The following is a 13,853-nucleotide window of genomic DNA, read 5'->3' as shown; positions in this document are numbered from 1 at the left end:
CTCTATATAACACTGGGGTACGGTGCTGGTGGGGACAGGTCTGTCACTGTATAACACTGGGGTACAGTACTGGTGGGGACAGGTATGTCACTGTATAACACTGGGGTACAGTACTGGTGGGGACAGGTCTGTCACTGTATAACACTGGGTTACAGTACTGGTGGGGACAGGTCTGTCACTGTATAACACTGGGGGACAGTACTGGTGGGGAGAGATCTGTCACTGTATAACACTGGGGTACAGTCCTGGTGGGGACAGGTCTGTCACTGTGTAACACTGGGGTACAGTACTGGTGGGGACAGGTCTGTCACTGTATAACACTGGGGTACAGTACTGGTGGGGACAGGTCTGTCACTGAAGAACACTGGGGTACAGTACTGGTGGGGACAGGTCTGTCACTGTATAACACTGGGGAACAGTACTGGTGGGGACAGGTCTGTCACTGTATACCACTGCGGTACAGTACTGGTGGGGCAGGTCTGTCACTGTAAAACACTGGAGTACAGTACTGGTGGGGACAGGTCTGTCACTGTCTAACACTGGGGTAAAGTACTGGTGGGGACATGTCTGTCACTGTATAACACTGGGGTACAGTACTGGTGAGGACAGGTCTGTCACTATCACACTGTGGTACAGTACTGGTGGGGACAGGTCTGTCACTGTATAACACTGGGATACAGTACTGGTGGGGACAGGTCTGTCACTGTATAACACTGGGGTACAGTAATGGTGGGGACAGGTCTGTCACTGTATAACACTGTGGTACAGTACTGGTGGGGACAGGTCTGTCACTGTATAACACTGGCGTACAGTACTGGTGGGGACAAGTCTGTCATTGTATAACACTGGGGTACAGTACTGATGGGGTCACGTATGTCACTGTATAACACTGGGGTACAGTACTGGTGGTTACAGGTCTGTCACTGTATAACACTGGGGTAAAGTACCGGTGGGGACAGGTCTGTCACTGTGTATCACTGGGGTACAGTACTGGTGGGGACAGGTCTGCCACTTTATAACACTGGGGTACAGTACTGGTGGGTACAGGTCTGTCACTGTACAACACTGGGGTACAGTACTGGTGGGGACAGGTATGTCACTGTATAACACTGGGGTACAATACTGGTGGGGACAGGTCTGTCACTGTATAACACTGGGTTACAGTACTGGTGGGGACAGGTCTGTCACTGTATAACACTGGGGGACAGTACTGGTGGGGAGAGGTCTGTCACTGTATAACACTGTGGTACAGTACTGGTGGGGCAGGTCTGTCACTGTATAACGCTGGGGTACAGTACTGGTGAGGACAGGTCTGTCACTGTAGAACACTGGGGTACAGTCCTGGTGGGGACAGGTCTGTCACTGTGTAACACTGGGGTACAGTACTGGTGGGGACAGGTCTGTCACTGTATAACACTGGGGTACAGTACTGGTGGGGACAGGTCTGTCACTGTATAATACTGGGGAACAGTACTGGTGGGGACAGGTCTGTCACTGTATACCACTGCGGTACAGTACTGGTGGGGCAGGTCTGTCACTGTAAAACACTGGAGTACAGTACTGGTGGGGACAGGTCTGTCACTGTCTAACACTGGGGTAAAGTACTGGTGGGGACAGGTCTGTCACTGTATAACACTGGGGTACAGTACTGGTGAGGACAGGTCTGTCACTATCACACTGGGGTACAGTACTGGTGGGGACAGGTCTGTCACTGTATAACACTGGGATACAGTACTGGTGGGGACAGGTCTGTCACTGTCTAACACTGGGGTAAAGTACTGGTGGGGACAGGTCTGTCACTGTATAACACTGGGGTACAGTACTGGTGAGGACAGGTCTGTCACTATCACACTGGGGTACAGTACTGGTGGGGACAGGTCTGTCACTGTATAACACTGGGGTACAGGACTGGTAGGGACAGGTCTGTCACTGTATAACACTGGTGTACAGTACTGGTGGGGACAGGTCTGTCACTGTATAACACTGTGGTACAGTACTGGTGGGGCAGGTCTGTCACTGTGTAACGCTGGGGTACAGTGCTGGTGGGGACAGGTCTGTCACTGTAGAACACTGGGGTACGTACTGGTGGGGACAGGTCTGTCACTGTATAACACTGGGGTACAGTACTGGTGGGGACAGGTCTGTCACTGTATAACACTGGGGGACAGTACTGGTGGGGAGAGGTCTGTCACTGTATAACACTGTGGTACAGTACTGGTGGGGCAGGTCTGTCACTGTATAACGCTGGGGTACAGTACTGGTGAGGACAGGTCTGTCACTGTATAACACTGGGGTACAGTCCTGGTGGGGACAGGTCTGTCACTGTGCAACACTGGGGTACAGTACTGGTGGGGACAGGTCTGTCACTGAAGAACACTGGGGTAAAGTACTGGTGGGGACAGGTCTGTCACTGTATAACACTGGGGTACAGTACTGGTGGGGACAGGTCTGTCACTGTATAACACTGGGGTACAGTACTGATGGGGACAGGTCTGTCACTGTGTAACACTGGGGTACAGTACTGGTGGGGACAGGTCTGTCACTGTATAACACTAGGGTACAGTACTGGTGGGGACAGGTCTGTCACTGTATAACACTGGGGTACAGTACTGATGGGGACAGGTCTGTCACTGTGTAACACTGGGGTACAGTACTGATGGGGACAGGTCTGTCACTGTATAACACTGGGGTACAGTACTGGTGGGGACAGGTCTGTCACTGTATAACACTGGGGTACAGTACTGATGGGGACAGGTCTGTCACTGTGTCACACTGGGGTACAGTACTGGTGGGGACAGGTCTGTCACTGTATAACACTGGGGTACAGTACTGGTGGGGACAGGTCTGTCACTGTGTAACACTGGGGTACAGTACTGGTGGAGACAGGTCTGTCACTGTATAACACTGGGGTACAGTACTGGTGGGGACAGGTCTGTCACTGTGTAACACTGGGGTACAGTACTGGTGGGGACAGGTCTGTCACTGTATAACACTGGGGTACAGTACTGGTGGGGACAGGTCTGTCACTGTGTAACACTGGGGTACAGTACTGGTGGGGACAGGTCTGTCACTGTATAACACTGGGGCACAGTACTGGTGGGGACAGGTCTGTCACTGTATAACACTGGGGCACAGTACTGGTGGGGACAGGTCTGTCACTGTATAACACTGGGGTACATTACTGGTGGGGACAGGTCTGTCACTGTATAACACTGGGGTACAGTACTGGTGGGGACGGGTCTGTCACTGTGTAACACTGGGGTACAGTACTGGTGGGGACAGGTCTGTCACTGTATAACACTGGGGTACAGTACTGGTGGGGACGGGTCTGTCACTGTGTAACACTGGGGTACATTACTGGTGGGGACAGGTCTGTCACTGTATAACACTGGGGTACAGTACTGGTGGGGACGGGTCTGTCACTGTGTAACACTGGGGTACAGTACTGGTGGAGACAGGTCTGTCACTGTATAACACTGGGGTACAGTACTGGTGGGGACAGGTCTGTCACTGTATAACACTAGGGTACAGTACTGGTGGGGACAGGTCTGTCACTGTATAACACTGAGGTACAGTACTGGTGGGGACAGGTCTGTCACTGTATAACACTGGGGTACAGTACTGGTGGGGACAGGTCTGTCACTGTATAACACTGGGTACAGTACTGGTGGGGACAGGTCTGTCACTGTATAACACTGAGGTACAGTACTGGTGGGGACAGGTCTGTCACTGTATAACACTAGGGTACAGTACTGGTGGGGACAGGTCTGTCACTGTATAACACTGGGGTACAGTGCTGGTGGGGACAGGTCTGTCACTGTATAACACTAGGGTACAGTACTGGTGGGGACAGGTCTGTCACTGTATAACACTAGGGTACAGTACTGGTGGGGACGGGTCTGTCACTGTATAACACTGAGGTACAGTACTGGTGGGGACGGGTCTGTCACTGTATAACACTGAGGTACAGTACTGGTGGGGACGGGTCTGTCACTGTATAACACTGAGGTACAGTACTGGTGGGGACGGGTCTGTCACTGTATAACACTAGGGTACAGTACTGGTGGGGACAGGTCTGTCACTGTATTACACTGGGATACAGTACTGGTGGGGACAGGCCTGTCACTGTATAACACTAGGGTACAGTACTGGTGGGGACAGGTCTGTCACTGTATAACACTAGGGTACAGTACTGGTGGGGACGGGTCTGTCACTGTATAACACTGAGGTACAGTACTGGTGGGGACGGGTCTGTCACTGTATAACACTGAGGTACAGTACTGGTGGGGACGGGTCTGTCACTGTATAACACTGAGGTACAGTACTGGTGGGGACGGGTCTGTCACTGTATAACACTGAGGTACCTTACTGGTGGGGACGGGTCTGTCACTGTATAACACTGGGGTACAGTACTGGTGGGGACAGGTCTGTCACTGTAACACTGGGGTACAGTACTGGTGGGGACAGGTCTGTCACTGTATAACACTAGGGTACAGTACTGGTGGGGACAGGTCTGTCACTGTATAACACTAGGGTACAGTACTGGTGGGGACAGGTCTGTCACTGTAACACTGGGGTACAGTACTGGTGGGGACAGGTCTGTCACTGTATAACACTAGGGTACAGTACTGGTGGGGACAGGTCTGTCACTGTATAACACTGGGGTACAGTACTGGTGAGGACAGGTCTGTCACTGTATACCACTGGGGTACAGTACTGGTGGGGACAGGTCTGTCACTGTATAACACTGGGGTACAGTACTGGTGGGGATGGGTCTGTCACTGTATAACACTGGGGTACAGTACTGGTGGGGACAGGTCTGTCACTGTATAACACTGGGGTACAGTACTGGTGGGGACAGGTCTGTCACTGTATAACACTAGGGTACAGTACTGGTGGGGACAGGTCTGTCACTGTGTAACACTGGGGTACAGTACTGGTGGGGACAGGTCTGTCACTGTATAACACTAGGGTACAGTACTGGTGGGGACAGGTCTGTCACTGTGTAACACTAGGGTACAGTACTGGTGGGGACAGGTCTGTCACTGTATAACACTGGGGTACAGTACTGATGGGGACAGGTCTGTCACTGTATAACACTGGGGTACAGTACTGGTGGGGACAGGTCTGTCACTGTATAACACTGGGGTACAGTACTGGTGGGGACAGGTCTGTCACTGTGTAACACTGGGGTACAGTACTGGTGGGGCAGGTCTGTCACTGTCTAACACTAGGGTACAGTACTGGTGGGGCAGGTCTGTCACTGTAAAACACTGGAGTACAGTACTGGTGGGGACAGGTCTGTCACTTTGTAACACTGGGGTACAGTACTGGTGGGGACAGGTCTGTCACTGTATAACACTGGGGTACAGTACTGGTGGGGACAGGTCTGTCACTGTATAACACTGGGGTACAGTACTGATGGGGACAGGTCTGTCACTGTATAACACTGGGGTACAGTACTGATGGGGACAGGTCTGTCACTGTATAACACTGGGATACAGTACTGGTGGGGACAGGTCTGTCACTGTATAACACTGGGGTACAGTACTGGTGGGGACAGGTCTGTCACTTTGTAACACTGGGGTACAGTACTGGTGGGGACAGGTCTGTCACTGTATAACACTGGGGTACAGTACTGGTGGGGACAGGTCTGTCACTGTATAACACTGGGGTACAGTACTGATGGGGACAGGTCTGTCACTGTATAACACTGGGGTACAGTACTGATGGGGACAGGTCTGTCACTGTATAACACTGGGATACAGTACTGGTGGGGACAGGTCTGTCACTGTATAACACTGGGGTACAGTACTGGTGGGGACAGGTCTGTCACTTTGTAACACTGGGGTACAGTACTGGTGGGGACAGGTCTGTCACTGTATAACACTGGGGTACAGTACTGGTGGGGACAGGTCTGTCACTGTATAACACTGGGGTACAGTACTGATGGGGACAGGTCTGTCACTGTATAACACTGGGGTACAGTACTGATGGGGACAGGTCTGTCACTGTATAACACTGGGATACAGTACTGATGGGGACAGGTCTGTCACTGTATAACACTGGGGTACAGTACTGATGGGGACAGGTCTGTCACTGTATAACACTGGGATACAGTACTGGTGGGGACAGGTCTGTCACTGTATAACACTGGGGTACAGTACTGATGGGGACAGGTCTGTCACTGTATAACACTGGGGTACAGTACTGATGGGGACAGGTCTGTCACTGTATAACACTGGGATACAGTACTGGTGGGGACAGGTCTGTCACTGTATAACACTGGGGTACAGTACTGGTGGGGACAGGTCTGTCACTTTGTAACACTGGGGTACAGTACTGGTGGGGACAGGTCTGTCACTGTATAACACTGGGGTACAGTACTGGTGGGGACAGGTCTGTCACTGTATAACACTGGGGTACAGTACTGATGGGGACAGGTCTGTCACTGTATAACACTGGGGTACAGTACTGATGGGGACAGGTCTGTCACTGTATAACACTGGGATACAGTACTGATGGGGACAGGTCTGTCACTGTATAACACTGGGGTACAGTACTGATGGGGACAGGTCTGTCACTGTATAACACTGGGATACAGTACTGGTGGGGACAGGTCTGTCACTGTATAACACTGGGGTACAGTACTGATGGGGACAGGTCTGTCACTGTATAACACTGGGGTACAGTACTGATGGGGACAGGTCTGTCACTGTATAACACTGGGATACAGTACTGGTGGGGACAGGTCTGTCACTGTATAACACTGGGGTACAGTACTGGTGGGGACAGGTCTGTCACTGTGTAACACTGGGGTACAGTACTGGTGGGGACAGGTCTGTCACTGTATAACACTGGGGTACAGTACTGGTGGGGACAGGTCTGTCACTGTGTAACACTGGGGTACAGTACTGGTGTGGACAGGTCTGTCACTGTATAACACTGGGGTACAGTACTGGTGGGGACAGGTCTGTCACTGTATAACACTAGGGTACAGTACTGGTGGGGACAGGTCTGTCACTGTATAACACTGGCGTACATTAGTGATGGGTGCTGTCCTGTGTACCCTCACCGTCCGCTGTGCTGTTTGACTGCCTATCCCTGCCTGATAATTAGAAAGTAGGGTCTCTTTTCTTCACAGGACCTTCCAACTTTTTTGAATTTGTGCTGGATTTCTGTCCAGTTATCATGAGGAGTCGTTTCCATCCCCCGCCCCCCCTGTTGATTTTGGGGTAAAGTGGTCTTTTGCGACAGTGTAGTGTAAAGTTGACATTGGTTCGTGCTCGTGGGCGATCGCTCAGTATTTGCACGTATCCCCTCGCTCTGTTGTCATCCTTTACTGATGTCCCCAGGGAGGACAGAGCTCCTAAGAGTTTCCACTGAAAATATTCACACTTCTCACGCCTGGCGTACTGTTTTCGGGTTGCTTTACTCTGCATCTCATTCAGCCTGCACCTGAAAAAAAATAGAACATGCTGAAAATACTCAGCGTCTGTGGAGAGTGGAACCCAGTTAATGTTTCAGCTTTGTGACCTTTCCTCAGAACTCCATTTTTTTTTAGATGGCCTTTTTCCCCCAGGCCCCTTTTATATTTTTCACGTCGAGGGGGCCTTTATTCCTCAGGCCCGCCTTTACATACATATTTACAGTTTTAAAAGAACTTTATTAAAACCAGATAAATAAACAAAAAACTCAAAATGCCATTCTCGGCGTCGACGATGCACTCCAGTCCCTGCGGTGCCCACCGGCCGCGGAAGGCCTCAAGCTGCTTCTCCAGGGACACCCGGGCGCGAACGTAACCGCGGAAGAGGGGCAGGCAAACGGGGAGGACGGACCCCCCGACGGCCCGCAACCTGGACCTGTGAATTGCCACCTTGGCCAGGCCCAGGAGCAGACCGACGAGGAGATCCTCTTCCCGGCCCAAGCCCCTCCGCACCGGGTGCCCAAAGATCAGGACCGTGGGACTGAAGTGCAGCCAGAATTTGAGGAGCAGCCCCTTCAGATACTCAAATAGGGGCTGCAACCTCGCACACTCCGTATATACGTGGAACACGGACTCGTCCAGGCCGCAGAAAGTACAGGTGGCCTGGGAGTCCGTGAACCTACTTAAAAGCCTATTGCATGGGACTGCTCTGTGCAGCACCCTCCACCCCAGGTCCCTGATGTAAAGGGGGAAGACTCCCGCGTAGAGAGACCTCCATCGGGGTTTCCCCTCGCCGCCAGATGGCAACGCGGACCGCCAGGGCGTGTCCGGCCGGCTGACGAGGGCGAGGAAGTGAAGAGTGTGCAGGAGCAGCCCATGCAGGAAACCCCTCCACGCCGATTGGAATGGCACGGAGGGCATTTCCGAGAGGCGGCTCGGGTTGTGCGGGACAGGCTCCCGAGGAGGGTTTCGCTCCGCACTCCCGAGCCCCCTCGCCACCCGCAGTGAGGGGCGTCCCGGGAGTTTTGGCTACTCCTCCGCCCGCCGGACTGTCCCTGGAGTCAGCCGCCCGGACAGCCGAGGCGCTCTCCTCCGCCGGTGGGGGAGCGCCCTGACTGGAGGCGACCATGTTCCAGACTCGGAATAGATCCCGGTAAAAGACAGGCAACTTTCTCAGAGAGGCGCGGCTAACGGACTCCACCGGGAGCTGCTTGTCGTCTTGAAGGCAGTGACACTGGCGGAAAAAATACGTCGCCAGCGCACACCATCTGGGAGGACGCTCGACGTACAGGTATGTCTGCAGGGTCCGAAGGCGGAGAGTCACAGCCTGGGTGCGGACGCACACCAGCGACTGGCCGCCCTCCTTTTCGGGAGACTCAGGACCGCGGCAGAGACCCAGTGTTTCCTCTTGCCCCAGAAGAAATCGACAAGTTTCTCCTGGATCTTGGTGGCAAATACTGGGGGCGGGGCCAAAGTGACCAACCGGTACCACAGCATGGAGGCCACAGTTGGTTTATGACCAGCGCTCGGCCCCTGTAGGAAAGCACTTGGAGCAGTCCTGTCCAGCGCCCCAGCCGAGCGGTGACTTTCGCCTCCAACTCTTGCCAGTTTGCCGGCCAGGCTTCCTCAGCGGAGCTAAGGTGGACTCCCAGATAGAGGAGGTGCGTGGTGCTCCACGCAAAAGGTATCATCTCCTCCGGCAGGGAGTCCACCCGCCACTGACCCACCAGGAGTCCGGAACATTTCTCCCAATTGATCCTCGCGGAGGACGCGGCAGAAAAGGTCTGCTGGCAGTTGCGCATCCTCCGCAAGTCAACGGGATCTGTGATCGCGACGAGCACGTCGTCGGCGTAAGCCGAGAGGACGACCCGCATGGCCGGCTCGCGCAGAGCCAATCCCATCAACCTCCTGCGAAGCAGGCACAGGAAGGGCTCCACGCAGATGGTATACAATTGGCCGGACATGGGGCATCCCTGACGCACTCCTCTCCCAAAGCGAAGGGGTGCCGTCAAGGACCCGTTAACTTTGACTAGACACTCAGGGGCGGCGTATAAAAGTCGGACCCGGGCCACGAAATGCGGCTGGAGTCCGAAAGCGCGCAGAGTCCCGAAAAGGTATTCGTGATCCACCCTGTCGAACGCCTTCTCCTGATCGAGGGAGAGAAAGGCGACCGACTGACCAGTCCTCTGGGAAAGATGGATCAGGTCCCTGACCAGGTGGATGTTGTCCTGGATGGACCGGCCCGGGACTGTGTAGGACTGGTCGGGGTGGATCATGTGGGCCAGCACGGAGCCCAGGCGGGTAGACATAGCCCGGGCAAAGATCTTATAATCCGTGCTGAGGAGGGAGACCGGACGCCAGTTTTTAAGCAGGCGGAGATCGCCCCTCTTCGGCAGCAGGACGATGACCGCCCTGCGCCACGAGAGGGACATCTCCCCGGTCACCAGGCTTTCCCCCAGGACCTGTGCGTAATCGTCCCCCAGGACATCCCAGAACGCCCTGAGGAACTTCACGGTCAACCCATCCAGCCCTGGGGATTTGCCCCTTGAGAGCTGGTGGAGGGCGCCAGTCAGCTCCACCAACGTGAGCGGAGCCTCCAATCCTTCGGCGCCCTCTGGGCTGACCTGCGGCAGGTCCTCCCACAAAACTCTGCACGCATACTCGCTGGACGGATCCGGAGAGAACAACGCACTGTAATAAGTTTGGACCAGGAGGCCCATTCCCTCCGGATCCGTAATGGAGGATCCGTCGTCGGCCAGCAGCTCAACGAGCTGCTTACGGACCCTCCGCCATTTTTCCAGCGAGTAGAAGAAGGGTGAGGCGCGGTCCAAATCTTCCAGGATCTGGATCCGCGACCTCACGTACGCGCCTCGGGACCCTATGAGCTGCAGGTCCCTCAGCGCGCCCTTCTTCTCTTTGTACGCCTGCCACAGGGCCGTGTCCACGACGGCATGACCGAGGCGGGACTCCAAGTCGAGCACCTCCCTCTCAAGGCGCCCGATCTCGGCTTCCCGCCTCTTGGTCGACCCCTTCGTGTACTCCTGACAGAAGACGCGGATGTGAGTCTTGCCCACATCCCACCATAGCTTCAAGGAGGGGAAGCCCCCCTGCTTCCTTCTCCAGTCGGTCCAGAATCGACAGAACGAGTCCCGAAATCGCTTGTCCTCCAGCAGCCGGTTGTTAAAGTGCCAGTACGCGGACCCCGCCCGCGTGCGGAGTGGAGTAAACTCCGCCCACACCAGGCGGTCCGAGCACAGCACCAGCCGCATGGAGGCCGCCGAGACGCGGGAGATGTACGCCTGCGAAATGTAGAGGCGGTCGATTCGGGACCCTCCTCCTCCAGACCTCCACGTGAAGGCGCTGGAGTCGGGATGGAGATTCTGCCAGATGTCCACCAAGTTAAGGGAGCTGATCAGTCCCCTCAACTTCTCCACCGACGCTTGGCCGCGCTGGGGACCGGAGCGATCCCCCACCTCGAGGGTGCAGTTAAAATCCCCCCTGAGGATGATGCACTCGCCGCTATCGATGGAGCTCAAGAGAGCAGACACTTCTTCAAAGAAGTGAGCTTGCAACGTGCCGGGCCTGGGCGCGTACACGTTCACAAAGTGGAGCGGCACGCTACCCAGGCGAACGGCGAGGTGGAGCAAGCGGCCCGGCACTAGCTCCTTGACCCCCAAGATCTCCGGTTGCAAAGGCGGGGCCAACAAGATAGCCACCCCACTAGAAATAGGGGTGAGGTGACTCATGTAGACCCCACCCTGCCACTCCAGGAGCCAGGTGGCTTCGTCTCCCGGAACGGTGTGGGTTTCCTGCAGAAAGCTCACCACGTATCTCCCTTCCCTAAGGACTGAGAAATTGTGAAATCTGCGGTGAGACCCCCTGCTGCCGTTGATGTTGAGGCTGGCTATGGTTATCTTCATGTCAAAGGTACTTAAAACCCGTCACCAACACCTCACTGTGAGGAGGGAGTGGAAGTGCACCTGGCCCTCCACTCCCCCAGCAACTCATTGAGGAACACATTAAAACGGCGCCTCTCAACCAGTTTCACGCCTGCGCGCTTGCCCGCTATCTTAAGGGCAGCACGGACGGACTGGATGATCAGCGCCAGATTCGACCAACGGTCGAGGGCCAGCTGAACCTTATTGCGGCAGCCCCTGCAAACCGCGTGGAAATCCCGGAGTTTCGCAGTGGGGATGAGAGGAGATTCGGTGGGAGGCACGAGGGACTCCACCATCTCACTGGCGATGGAATCAAGATCATCCTCCGTGCCCCGCACCGAATCCCCATCCTCCGGGTCGTCACCGCCAGTGGCCGACACATCCACCACACACTGTGGGGCGGACGTCCCGGCCGCGCCAGCTGGTTCTGCCTCCGTCACGATCCCACCCCCAGGATCGATGGCGGAGGAGTCCTCTCTGGGTTTTCCTGTGAAACTGGAGCCTGTGGGCGCCAGCAGTTCAGGACCCCCCTCCACCTCCGTCCCCAGGCCAATGAGTGGTCCAGGGGAGACAGAAGTTCCCGACTCCGGAAATCCAGCCGGAGCCGAGACCGGAGGCGGAGAGAGGAGGCCATCTCCCGCTCCGCCAGCACCCACAGGTCCAGCAGATGGGGCAGCATTCTCTGTTATAACTGGGTCGGGTGTCTCCTGGTTGGTGGTGGACTCCGGCTGGGAGGGCCGACCCTCTGGGGCCTCGCCCTCCCCTTCACTCAGGGCACCCGACCCAGTAGCAGTGGCAGAATGGGTGGCGTCCTCAGGCTCCCCCACCACAAGCAGGACCCCACTTACTCTTTCAGTAGGGGCCTCATGTACCGGGGCCTTCCCCTCCCCTCCATCCTGAGGAATAGGGAGCTCCTCCCCGGACTTTGTAGCCTTGGTGGTGGCGGTAGGGGAAACCTGGGGACCCGAAACAGGAGACAGCTCCCCTCCAACAGATGGGCCCTGCGCCTCAGGGCCCTGTGTTATTTCTGTGGAGGGGTGCCTTCTTCTCTTTCTCCCACTAGGGCGCAGAGGCTCAGAGACCTCCATGTCATCAGAGGCCTCCGCACCCTCCTTTTTAGTCACCCTGGGCCTGAGCCCAGCCCTGGGACAGGTGGATTCCATGAGAACGGGCTTTGGGCTGAGCTCAGACTCGGGTTGTTTCAATGTGTCCAGGGGACGCGCCTCTTGATGTTTCTTTTGCCTCCGTGTCTTCTTTCCACTCGGACGGACGCTCCCCTCCCCGCTGGAGGCTGTGAAAACCACAGCCTCCGGAACCGACTGAGCGGTGTCTGTTGGATGTGTGGGGGGAGTGTGAGGAGGTGCTGTGGAACGAAACAGCTGAGGTGGAGCTGGCGGCCGGGAGATTGGGGCAGTTCTTACGCCATGGGTCTAAGAGCTAAACCCACCCCAAATTGTGGGCTTGTACACCAAATATCAGCGATTCACTGAAAATATTGAATATGTATTAAAAACAAGCAAACAAACAACAGGTTAGTGGAGAGGCTGAGGTAATAGAGGAGAGGCAAAGGCAGGCTGGAAGGGATGACTTGCTTTCTGGAGGTGGTGCTCACAGTACACTTAAAACAGTCTTTGAACTTGGTCTTCTGGTTGGGGGAGTCGTCTTCACCTGGGTCAGCTGAAGCTGCCCAGGCACTATCTATCCCCTTCCGTCTGTTTAGCTGGGCAGCTTCAGCTGACCCAGGCTTGGCAATTGGGGTGGGGAGGGAGCTTTCCTGTGTGCTTGTGCAGCAGCACAGATTCCTGTTGAATTGGCAGCCCCACCCCTTGTTGTTCCAGCCACTTGTTCCTCCCCCAACAGTCCAAAGTAAATTACTGGTGTTCAGCACCCACCTCCAGACAAAGCCTTGTTTCCAAAAAATGTCTCTTTCTTCTCTTTAATGGAGATTGTTGTTGAAGTTTCACCTCTGCTTAGTTGTAGCTGCTCTCCCTTGCTCAGCGCAGCTCCTCTCTCCACCTCTGCAACCTCCAACTGTCAGCTGAGACTCGTTGCCGCAATTAGCAGTCATTCCCCAGTTTTTTGTTTTTCTTTTTTTTTCTTTCTAACCCCGTACTGTACCTGTCCTGGGAGTGTTTGATGGGGACAGTGTAGAGGGGAGCTTTACTCTGTATCTAACCCCCGTGCTGTACCTGTCCTGGGGAGTGTTTGATGGGGACAGTGTAGAGGGGAGCTTTACTCTGTATCTAACCCCCGTACTGTACCTGTCCTGGGGAGTGTTTGATGGGGACAGTGTAGAGGGAGCTCCCACGTGCTGAATGACCTGATTAGCGGTTGCAGTGATATTGTCCGGGGATAAATGTCGATTCCAGGACACGGGAGAGAACAGGGTCTCCGGTGTAATAAAGGCTGGGCAGTCCTGTGTCGACTTACAGGTTGGGCTGCAGTTAACGAAGCTCACTTCTCATTCCAGGAAGGCGCTGTTTTCCCCC

Source organism: Heterodontus francisci, chromosome 49 (genome assembly GCF_036365525.1).
Source record: "Heterodontus francisci isolate sHetFra1 chromosome 49, sHetFra1.hap1, whole genome shotgun sequence".
Taxonomy (NCBI): domain Eukaryota; kingdom Metazoa; phylum Chordata; class Chondrichthyes; order Heterodontiformes; family Heterodontidae; genus Heterodontus; species Heterodontus francisci.
Note: the sequence above shows the minus strand (reverse complement) of the source record.